Genomic DNA, 11,998 nt, shown 5'->3' on the forward strand with positions numbered 1-11,998 from the left:
TGAAAAAGAGAGGAGAAGTGGCTGCAGCTTCTGTTACACGCGAGCGGACAGTGCTATTGAGTAAGCCGCATGCCGTCAGCGCTGGCTTGGACTCCAGTCCCAGGGTCTGCTTTCTGCCCCCCACCCCCGCCCCCATCCGTGCGGCAGTGAGGCACGGCAGTCCTGCTTTCCTGGATGGTCCTGGGAAAGTCACTCTACGGCTCAAAGCCTGATACGGGACAGTAGCGTACCCTAACTGCTACTGCTAACCAAACAGCGGCGAAAGGTCCCGCTGCAAAGGTAAGGAGTGGAAGCCGCAGGAAAGGGTCGCTGTTCGTTGCAGGCAATGCTGTGACCTCCAGGCGCGCGTTCCAGGCCTCAGATGAGCAAAGGCAAGGAAATCGGAACGGGCTTTCCAGTCAAACCAGTCAAAGAATTCAGCGGCTGAGCCCTGCCCCTTCCCACCTTCCCTGAGCCGCAGGACTCCCATCTGTAGGGTTCGAGCAACAGCACTTACCTCATGGGTTCGAGGTGTGGGTTTAAAGAAGGAAGCAGGCGGACCTGTAGCCCCGTGGCTGGCACCCGTCAACGATGAACACACGTTCGTTCCGTCCCACTAGTTTGGCCGTACGCGTGGAGAGAGCCGCCGGCTCTGAATAATGCATTGGCTCGTTTATTCCAAAGGCCAGGCAGATGTTTCAGATTCCCCCATGATGGGGCACGTGGTGGTCCCACCTTTGGGCAGGGGCCGTGGGGAACTTCAGGGCCAAGAGAAAATGCGCAGGTGCACCCAGAGAGCCAAGCAGAGGAGCTGCATAGCTTACAGGGCCCACTGCAAATTGAAAACGCTGGGCCACTTGTGTATAAATTACTGGGAACTTCAAGGGGGAACAGCAGCCATTATCCCCGCGTGAGTGCCAAGGCTGCATCGCACGGAGCCAGCCCTGGACCTCGGGGAAGGTGGAAGCTTTGCCGCGTTGCCAAAGGCTGCTTTTGCCGTCACTGTGGGTCTCACTCAGTTAGAGAGGGCAGAGTGGTTCCCACAAACTGCTTGGACACACGGAATTTATCTTCTGAGCTAAAGCTAAGCTGTAGTAAAGGTCATTTCAGGAGCAGGGAAAAGCTCATAAAAACACCAAAATTCCTACTGGAGCAAGTTATGACTGGATAGTGGGACCAGAGGCGCGGGGCTTCCTGTGACCTCACTCATGGGGCTGTAGAGGGAGGTCGGATTGCAAAGCCTATGAAAGACAGCCACCGTTTATTCAGCTGCTATTTAATAAGCCCCTGCTGTATACAAGACAAGACGTCAGGCCATGTCAGGGAAACAGAGAGAGATTATCTTTACGATGTCTAACATCCCTTCCAGTTCCAACATTTGAGGATTCCTTGACAAAGACCTGGCGCCTACCTTTAAGAAACTTAAGTCTAGGGCAACAGCAAAACAAAACTGAATTTGCTCTGGATAGAAGGTCTTCAAGTGGGGTATTTAAAATCTATCATTTATATTTATGTTTATGTATATGTGTCTGTGTGTGTTCCTACCTGCTAAGATTTTTATATGGTCATTCACCTAGATTTTCCCTGAGCCCTTCAAAGATTGGGAGCATTGTGTTTTTTGTGGGTTTTTCTGTTTTGTTGTTTTTCAATCTGGTCGTTAAACTAAGTCACAGGGAAGACAGTGGATTCTCCCAGAGTCAGAGAATAAGGTTATGGCAGAACATTCCGCCTCCAGATAAATCCCTGAGCCCATTCTCAGTGGTTCCCCCTCTTCTTCTCTCTCTGCCCCCATACAGGACGTGATTAAAGGGGGCTCCTTCCTTCTCTGTTGCCAGCGTACAGCTCTTAACGGAAGACTCTTCTCGTCAATGGGCTGAAGCTAATTCTGAGCACAGGATCTAAAACAACAGACAAACCTCACTCGGATTCTGCCTCCACCCCTTGTTAGTGACCAGTGCTCTGAGAAAGTCACTGTCTCTCTGACGCCTCCATTTTCTCATAGGTTGAAATATTCATTCTTCTCCAGTTTCTTCGGGGATTACAAGCATCTAGCCGTTCCTGGCACACGGAGCCCACCCCCACACCTCCGCTTTCCATCCCTTCCGCAGACCCTACGGTGAACAGAAGGTCATGGCTGTCGTGGTCCCCTTACTTCACTGCGACACACGGCCCACGGAAGGACGGCACGGCAAATCACCCAGAGGCAGAGCCAAGAAACCCAGGGTGGGGAAGACAGGCGTTGAGCTGATTAATGCTGACCTATGTTCAACTTCATGTGTGTGAACTCTCACGGAGGGGCTCCTCCGGCCCCTCCGCTGATTGCCCACCCTGGACACAGCCCTGGGCAATCCTGGTGTTTATTTGCCCCAGGCATTAAAGCGCAGGTTGGAACTGTTGCCTTAAAAGCTGGAGAAGGAAACCGGGTTGACAGAGGAGAGACCCAAGAGTTCTACCCATTCTTCCAGGAAGCGGGACCCTGAGCTCATAGAGCCATCCGCCATGCTAAGTGAGAGGTGAAAACCACAGGAAGAAAACTAAAAGGCTTTACTTTCCCCAGGCTGCTACCCTGAAATGAGGGTACGGAGAGGCGACTATGCAAACCAGCACCCGGCTCGAGTAACAAAAACCCCTAACAAACCAGGGCTAACAGTCAAACGGGCTGAAAACTCCCCTGCTACAGAGTCCCCTGCTGCAGAGTCCCACGCAACGAGAAGTCCCTAAACCTCAGGGAGCCCCGAGTACCTGTGCACGGCCGACCGGCCCTCGGAGGGAAGGGGCGCGGGGTGTGGGGCTCCTGACGGCCCAGGTCCCGCCCGCAGGGACGTGGAAAGAGACCGAAGGCTCCCGCGTGGTACATTCCCCGGGCTTGCCTGGGCTCAGAGCCGTCCGTGGGCCAGTCTCCTCTCACCCCACCTCACGGCCGTCCTGCGGTCACCACCGCGCACCCTCCCCTGCGTCGGTGTGTGGGGCTCGCTTCGAGCCCCCCACCTGTCACCTTACCTTCATGTCAGCCTTCGCTAAGGTCTGAGGGATTTAAGGGGCCCCGCTCTGATCCGCAGCCTCGGGTAACAAATAGGAGTTTCTCACTCAAGCTAACCCAGGAGAAGGGGGGTTTTCGTCTAAAGACAGATCTGGGAATCCTGGGCCGGCGCTGGTGCGGCAGCTGGCCCAGGAGAAGCCAGGGCGCCTCTCCCAGGGCTCGCTCGTCCCTGCTCCTTCGCGACAGGCCCCGCGGCCATCGGTGAACCCGCACCGCCCCGCAGCACCCCCCGCAGCTGGCCATGAGAACGCGGGTAACCGGCACAAAAGGAAGTGAAATGTGTAAATCTGGCAACATCGTCTTGAAGTCAAACCGCCGTCCTGGGTTTCCTCCCCGCAGGAGGACCCGGCCCGCATCAGGCCAGCGACAGCCCGGAGAGAAGCCGCACGCGCACGTCGGGAGAGCAGGTCCCGGACCCTGCGCGCCGCGGACAGACCCGCGTCGCCCGCCCCACCGCTCCCCCGCCGGCCGCAGGAGAGACAAACGCAGGCTCCTGCCCGAGCCCCGTCACGGCTGGGTCTCTGACAGCGGCTTCGCAGGCGGCTTCCCCAGCACGAGGACGGACGGACGGACGGACGGCGCAGACAGAGCTTCCCACGCTCCAGGCCGCCCTGGTCCCCTCGGCCGCAGCAGGTGGAAATGGCTCCAACAACAGCCGTTTCTCCGCTCACCGTCCTGGAAGCAGGCGTTGGAGCTCAGGGCCGGCGCCGGCTGGGAGCGGGGCAGGAGCAGGCCAGGGGCTCCTCCAGGCTGGTCCGGCCGTGTCTCCACGGGCCGAGTGGCTCTTCTGGCCTTATCGTGTCCCCCGAGGCCCTGGCACCGAATCCCAGCACACAGGGTGGGGGGCAGGGCTTCAACCCATGATTTGGGGAGGAGGGGACCCAACATGCACCCACAGCAGAGGCCGTGAGCAAAACACCAGGGGCGCAGCCTGTGGGATGAGCTTCACGGGTGCTTCACGGGAGGCCGAGCGGCGCGTCCCACACTCTGCAGCGGCTTCACGCTTCCAGGCACGCGTCGTTGGTTCTTAGGCACCGGGGGCTCAGGGCTCAGGGCATCTGCAGTCACAGCACAGGACGGCTGTACGCATCCCCATGGTCTTGGTCCCCAGCCCTGGGCACACATCAGGATCAGCGAAGGAGCGGCTCCCACGGCTGACCGGCTGCCCCCCCGAACTGCTGACTCGGCGGGGCTGCCGCGGGGCCTGCGACTTTACACGTCTCACGGGGTCCCGAGCGGCGCTGATGCTGCTGGTTGGGAGAGGACATGAGGGGGCCGCTCAGTGTCAGCCTGCTGTCCCTCGGGTCGCCCAGCCAGCACACAACTGTCACAAGCACCGACCCAAAGTCCCGAAGCTGCTGCTGCTGGAACACCACGCACCGTCCGCCCGTCTGAGCAGATCAGAAGACAGAGACGCATTTCCACTAGCGACGTGGCGAGTGACCAGATGCGCCCTTGATGCAACAGACCTTACTAAGTGCTGGTTTTGTGTCAGGCGTGGACAGAAAACCCCAGCTCCTGCGCTGTTGACACGTGAGTGCGGAAAGCCATCACTTTTGGAATTTCTATGATGCTCTAAGCCTTGAACAGTAACTATCTCGAATTCCCACACAGTGTCATTATTCCCATTTTCGGGGCGAGAAGGGGGAGTCTCACCCGGTGAAGGAAGCGCCAGCTGGCCGCGTCGCCACAACCCAAGCACTTTCCATCGGACCACAGGGGAGTGTCTTTGGCTAACACTACAAAGGGCCTTTTAGCAGAAATACCCCATATTTTGTCAGCAAAGTATTCCTTTTTCATTTACCACAACCTGGATGGATCCGTGAAGGTACTGGGAAGCTTCAAGTGTTCCCGAGGGCTGAGACAGGAGCGTCATGGGCCGCGGGAGGAGACAGTTTTCCTGACCAGTGGCCACAGCCCGCTGTCCACATCCGGGGCCTGCCGGGGTCCTGCCGGGCCACACTGCACTTTGCTGGGTTCACTGGAACACCAACATCCCGTTAAAAGTAGCAGGTTCACACTGGAGACCCTGGTTCACACTGGAGACCCTTCCTCAAGTCACTTTTCTCCATAAGTATTTCTTGAAACCTCTGTGAGCCGGGCACTGCCGCTGGGAACGGTGGAGAATTCGAGCTACGACTTTGCCCCTGCTCCCCAGAGCTGGTAAAGCAGATGCAGCACCTTCTTCCTGGCTGTCCTCCAGCTCCGACACTGGGGACCCTCTCTGGGACAGTAATTTTTGCCTTATGTCTTATGGTTTGAACTTTTCATCTTTATTCACGATCTCCATTCCGGCATCATCCTTTTGTGCCGGGTTTTCATTTGTCCGTTTGTTAGGTTTGTCAGCAGAGCTACTGATGTACAGGAGCTGGGGGCGTCCGGCTGGCTCCGCCCGTCGAGCGTGTGACTCTTGATCTCAAGGTTGTGAGTTCGAGCCCCATGTTGGGTGCAGAAATTACTTTAAATTAAAAAAAAAATCTAATAAACATATATGTTGTGTAACAAATACATTACATTGTACATATGTAGTTAGATATTTGGTGAGACAGTAGAATGGTTTCTTTTCTTAAGAGAAATGACAGTCGTCATCCAAGATCTTGGGGAGATATTAAAAAGAGGACGCGAGTCCTGAGGCAACGGAAGAAAGAAAAAAATTCTTGGAAGGTAAAGAATCTATGATCCTCAAAAAAGATATGAGCCTGCCCTCAAGTAGAGAAGGAGGAGAAGAAATCTTAAAAGAGAAAGAGGAAGTCTGGGAGGCACAAAGAGCAGCTGCACCGGCGGGAAAGAAGCTACGATGCCCTAGGAGGAACTCCTGCGTGGACGGCTTCCCGTCCCCGGTGGGGCTGCCCGTCTGGATCTCAGTGAGTGTGGCGGGCCGGCCGGCTGCACGGTCAACTTCGGGGCACAGTATTAGGCTCCCAGATTTTTGGTTTTTTTAAAGAAGACAAGAGTTTAAGTGTATCAGCTTGCAGGCCTGGAGATCTTTAGTAGCTGAATACATATCGTATTACGTTCGGGGGCTTGAAATCAGACCCAGCTGCACGGAGGACTCAGTTCCTGACTCTGAAAGTCACGCCACCTAGAGATCGAGGGCCAGGGAGGGAGGAACATACCGAGTGCGCCAGCAGTCAGGTCTTTGTGCGATTCTTAAAAGCCCTCTGTGCCCAGGTGCTACGGCGAGCACACGTCGTTTTATTTCCACCTAACCGTGACGGTGGAAGCTAACGAACAGCCGTCTCCACACACACTCTGGGCTGTCCAAGAGCAAAGTTGTCTTGTAGGTTTCTTCTCTGAATTTGAGCATACGGAGAGAGGCGATAGTTCTTGAATTGAACGGCCTTTCCCCAGAGGTGCATTCCTGTGGCCAGCATGAGGGTCTTAATAACACCCACGTCCTGCTGTCTCCCCGGATTTCTCACACACCCTCCAGTGGGGCTTCTCAAACGTTGTGGTGCTTAGCAATTACCGAGGAGGAAGCTTGTTCACCTGTGGATCCTGTCACCAGGGCCTCGCCAAATAAATCTGATGCAGAGGGTTCGTGGTCAACACATTGTGAAATTCTGTACCGTTGTAATAGGGTTAGAGACAAATGGGCTGCGGGGGTATTTCACAACTCAGCTAAATTTACTGAGTGTGTACTACACGCCTATCAGTGTACTTCGTACAGAGGATACCATGGTGGACAAAGCCTGTTCTCATGCAAGTATCATCTAAATAAATAAATGCATGAGTCAGTGGAGAGCCACAGCTGTGGAAAAAAGCACAAAGAAGAGATACACGGTGCCGGGAAAACCTGTGGCTGAGACATTTCCCCCAGTCCCAGACATCAAGGAAGTCTTCTTCTGAGGCTCAGTAGGTTATCTGGACAAGAGGGGACAGATGAACATTCCAGACACAGAGGGAATAGCAAGTGTAAAGGCCCTGTGGCCACCAAAGGGGCTTAGAGAGTCTGAGAAACTGCCAGAAGCTGCCCCTTGGACTCACATGTCGTCCCGGTGTCTGGAGATCTTCACACACTCTAACGTCCACTGTAATGTCCCATCCCTCTGGAAGTCTGATGAAATTGAAAAATTACTGATTTGCAAAAAAGAGTCCTTATTTACTAGACGTGAGCTGCTCTGAGATCTACCGTCAGTTAAAGCCGGCAGGGCAGCTGCTGTGCAGGTCTGGGGAAATCACGCACCCTCTGTCACCAGGGCCCAGGCGAAGATAAAGCAACAGCCGTCTAAGTCCCACAAGCCCCAGAAAGCCTGGTGGGGACTGAGCCCACTGTTTGCACCGGAAGTGGAAAACGGTGGTGGGCGGAACCTCAGCGGCACCAGCCCTTGCCAACAGGGCAGAGCCCGGTTGTGGCCGTGGGACTAGAGGGGCCTGTTTCCTGCACTCTCGTTTCGAGACCTCCTCCACCTCTGCTCCCTGCTCCTTCCAGAGCTGCCTTCTCCAACCCTTGTGGCCTGAGATTTTCCCACGGCCTCCTTTTACAATGACTTGTCTTTACCACAAAAGAAAGAAATTTGGTGCTTTCGTTGGACGATCACATATCAGATAAGGGGACCCCTCTTGGGATTTGTATTTTGCAAAAGGCCTGGGTAGTAGTAACTCAAAAGAACAAATCGATATGCGTCCCATTTCCCCGCATTATTATGGCAGACGAGGACAGACCCTCTAACTTCGAGCTGGGCACGCGGTTCCTGCTTCCCATGCAGCCAAGTGTGGCCTTGGGGCCGAGTTCCGACTAACGGGATGGGAGCGGTTTCTACGACAGATGTTTCCATAAGGGACCGTTGACATTCAGGCCCCGTTCTTCTTCTTCTTTTTCCTCCAGCCTGGCTGGGATGCCTGATGTCCTAGGCATTACCTTGGGCCATGAGAGCAAGGGCCACATGGGAGGGATGGCAAACAGGTGAGCTGGCGGGGGCCTGAGGACCTAAAGGATACGGCTGTTGCCGCAGTCCTGGGCTCCCTTCCTCCAGACTCATAAGTAAGAAGAAATAAATCCCACGTTGTTGGAGCCATTGTTCATCTGGGGTTCTGAAGCCAAGTTTAACTGATAAAACCCTCCTGGGGATTTTTCTGTCTTTCTTTTTTTTTCTTTTTCAGTGGAAGATCACAGTGCAATTTCTTCTCGTTTCTTCTCGGGTCCCTCACACGTAGGCAACGACATTCTCCGTTTTCATGTGTGGTTGCTTCTTCGAGTCAACCCAGGATGGCTCGCAAGATGGGTGAGGAGCACGAGTCCGTGGGGGCATGGGCCGGGGGCCCGAGGCCTCGGTCTGAAGCCCGCCCTGCCGCAAGCTGCCCTCACCGGGCTTCTCCTTGCCCCTCTAGAAACAGCTTCCAGGCCCTCCTACGAACCTGGTCGTTTCTAAGACCAGGCTCACTGCGCGTGCCCTGCCCCTCGTGCCCACTCTGCCCACCGGAGGACATGACGATGAGGATGAGTTTTCATCTTACCAGCAGGCGGTGTCCTCAAAGTCCGCAGCGCTGTCTGGAACTCGGCGACACACTTCTCCACAGGCCGAGAACAGGAAGGTTAGGCTCCCACGCGAATTCCACCTGCAGTTCAGCAGCCATGCTGAGGGGGTCCTAGAACAAAACAGTTTGCAGAAGATTAGGGTGTGTGTGGCCCAAAAGTTCTACGTGTCTGATTGGAGAGGGGACAGAAACAGCCCCCCACCCCCGCCGCTGCGCCTGTGGCAGGGAGAGGACGTGCTGCCTATCTCCTGGGTTCTCCTGGGGAGAGTCACCCTCCCAGGAGCGGCACTTCCCTCTCACATTCAGATGCCTACGAAAGCTAAAAAAAAAATGAGTCTCCAGAGTTGCCAAATATCCTGGGGCTGTTACCTGGCTTTCTTCAGCTGAAATCTGCCTTCATTTGAAAATTCGCCCTGTAGGTAAAAGAGAGGCCACTTTGTGGATCTGGCCACATTCTCTTAAGCAAACTTGACGTGGATGCCCTGGCAGAGGTCAAGGGAGGAAGGATGCTCTTTTTCAAGGCTTTGCTGTCAAGTCTGATTTGTCCCTTTGCTGCCGTGTCGGGGGAGATCACCCAGCAGGTGCGACCCCTGTGAGCGGCGCCCGGCACTCGGACCTCGAGGGCCCCTCACTCCGCCCTGTCCTCGGAATGTAGGTTCCACTTGCCTTTCCTGTTCCCAGAGGCCGCTCCAAAGACAGGCTTGAGACAGTGACGCACTGTTGAGAACACCCGCGCAGCAGGCGTGACAGACACGAAGGCCCTGTAGAAACTTCCACAATGTGGCAGTGGATGTGCGGGTCTCCCGCCTTGCCTCTGCCCCAGACAAGCCTCACCTATAAGCTCCTTGCTGGTTCACACCGCCACCTGCCCACCTGTTCCCTGTCCTTTGCTTACGAGGGACAGTGTCAGAGGACACTGGAGGGATCCCAAGGAGCTTGCAAAACACACAGCAGCTTGGAGTCAGTGATGGGGGAGAGGCTGAGCGCAGATCTGGTTTCATCGGCCGGGGATGGAAGTGGGGGGCTGGGATGAGGCCACAGCTGTCTGGGGAGCGGGCGTGTGCTTTAGTCTAGTTCCTCCTTTGCAAAGAGCAGGTTAGACCTGTACCTCTCAGTTGTATGTTGTCTCTATTAAAATGTCTTCATTACAATGGAAGGCGGTCCCTCAACCGACCCTGACCGGAGCCCTTTCTGCCCTCCCCTCCCCTGGCTTGCTGCCACGCTCCACCACCGGCAGGAAGCCCTCCCCACTCTCCGCAGGGGGCTAGGTCCCCTCGAGCGCTCTCCTGGCTCCCTTGAGAAATATCAGGCTGTCCCCACAGAACAGAACAAGCTGCTTGGCCACACGGGCTCTCGGATGACCAGCAAAGCGACCTGGTACGCAGTTAGTCCCTCAGTGTTCGGAGAAGGAGCGAACAAAGGCTCTTTCCACTCTGCTCCTTCCCGAGGCGCTATCAGGTCCTGTCTGGGCCCGTCCCCTTCCAGAAGGGCTATCTCGTCTCGCCAGATTCCCACTGCGTCTCTTGCTCTGGTACCTACTGTGAAACATAATGATTTACCAGGCTGCATTGTTGTTCACTCATTCCTGTGGATCTTGCCTGACGGACCGTCTGCTGTCAAAGGACCGTATCTTCCATGACTTTTGTGAAGCCCTCAATTCCTAAGGCCACGCTATACACCCCATGGGTGACCGTGAGTGACTGATGGGAAGTACGTGAATCCAAGACAGGCTTCTGTAAATCGTGACCCAGTGGAGACTCGCAATCTCCCGGGGAGCTTTCAACCCAGAAAACAAAAAGCCTTACGTAAGTGCACCCACTGGATGCCGGAAGCTGTGCTAGCACTTTCTGTGTGTGTAGGTCTTCCTTCTGAAGAGGCAGTTAGGCCTCGTGGCTCTGAGCATGGGCCCTAGAGCCCTGCCTGGACCTGAATGGGGCTGGCTTCTTGCTGGCCTCAGGGACTGAATCTGCACAATACATAGTTTCTTCACTTGTGAGAGGCAGGTAGTAGTAAGAGGGCTGTGCTAGGCTTCCTCAGAGAAACAGAACGGATATGGCTAGATCGACAGCGGGATAGATAGAGAGACAGACACAGAGGAGGAGATCACTTACGGAAATCACCACACGATCACGGAGACCAAGACGCCACCAGCAAGCTGGAGACCCAGGAAAGCCGGGAGTGTGACTCAGTCCAAGGCCTGAGAGGAGGCTGACGGTGCAAGTCGTGGTCTGGTCTAAAAGCCCGAGAACCAGGGGTGCCGGTGGCTGAGGGCAGGAGAAGACGGCATCTCGGCTCAGGCAGAGAGAGAGAGAGTCTGCCCCTCGCCTGCCTTTCTGGTCTTTTCAGCGGATTGTGCCTCCGGGCGCTGGGAGGGGCCGGCCCCCTTTGCGGAGCGCCCCCCTCGACTCAGTCGACTAATCCCAACGCTGACCTCTTCCAGAGACCCCCTCAGACTCGTCCAGAGTCAGGTTCTTCCAAACAGCTGGGCATCCCTTAGCCCAATCGAAATGACACAGAAAATTAACCAGTGCAAGGGCCAACCTCATTAAGGGTTAAAAAGGCAACACAGAGCAGAACGCAGCAAACAAAAGGTCATCCGGATTAAGCACCTGGCACAGCGTCTGTCTACGCGGTCTTTGCGCATCTGCGCAGCTTCTAACGTCGCGACGGAAGGTTTGAATGGAGCAAGAGGTCTTGGAGAAGCCGGGGCTCGGGGTCTTGGCCTCCTTGTCATTCTGCTCATTTATGTCCTTGGTGGTGTCCTCGGTGGTGTCCCTGTGAGGAAAGGCACAGCAACGGCTTTTAGAACCAGGAACGGAGGGCTCTGGTGGGGAGTGTCATTCCGTGGGACTTACAGGTGCCACCTGGTCCTCGGGACGCATTTCAGAAACTTCAGTAAAGGGCCTGCCCCCCAGGCCCACGTGTGCGGCCCAACGCTGTGTAGACCGTTGCTGTGAACGACCGCTAGCGCTGACCAAACCAGACGAAGTAAAAGACGCTGTGAGCTAGCAGGAGTAGAGACACTGCAAACGGCCAGTTTGCTTAAAGGAGTCGCTCCTTGACAGCGTGAAGTCCTCCTTCCCGGTGCAGAGACGAGTGTAAATCGAGTTGTGTGATCCAGCGTACACCCTCCCACCCGCCTCTCTTTCTCTCGCTCCCTTTCTCTCTCTCTTGCATCTTCCTACCTCCCAGCTACTCTACACAGTAAAATAAATGCTAAACATCCTTTTTTCCCATTTCTTCCCTTTGGTTTGAGTGCTACAAACTAGCCACATTAAAACGCACTATTTCTAGAATGATCTGGAAAGGTACAATGCCGCAGAAAGTAGAAAATCTGGCAAATTTTGTAGGGTGTATAAGATTCTTTGTTCTGTGTGTGTGTTTGCCTGCCTGCCTGAGTGTGTGTCTGTCTGTCTCTTGCCAGCCAGCAGCTTGCCGGCCACGTCAACCGGCACGGCTCCCTCCTTCACACCCCAGCCACACTGGAGGGAGGAACCCGGA

General features: G+C 55.3%; 1 protein-coding gene across 18 annotated transcripts in view; it reads right to left on the reverse strand.

The window, feature by feature from the left end:
* The window catches only part of LOC132025321 (uncharacterized), a 317,882-nt gene extending 306,269 nt beyond the window's left edge, over positions 1 to 11,613 (reverse strand). For 17 of the 18 annotated variants that reach the window (XR_009406543.1, XR_009406542.1, XM_059412387.1 and 14 more), the window contains exons 1-2: positions 10,609 to 11,613; positions 8,477 to 8,608 (exon numbers count right to left, since the gene is read on the reverse strand). The gene's annotated coding sequence lies outside the window, so the exon portion shown is untranslated. Of the gene's footprint in view, positions 1 to 496; positions 601 to 8,476; positions 8,609 to 10,608 lie in introns of those variants that run through there. The other variant, XM_059412393.1, reaches the window with a different exon arrangement.
* Positions 11,614 to 11,998: the final 385 nt, after the last annotated feature.

Source organism: Mustela nigripes, chromosome 10 (assembly GCF_022355385.1).
Source record: "Mustela nigripes isolate SB6536 chromosome 10, MUSNIG.SB6536, whole genome shotgun sequence".
Taxonomy (NCBI): domain Eukaryota; kingdom Metazoa; phylum Chordata; class Mammalia; order Carnivora; family Mustelidae; genus Mustela; species Mustela nigripes.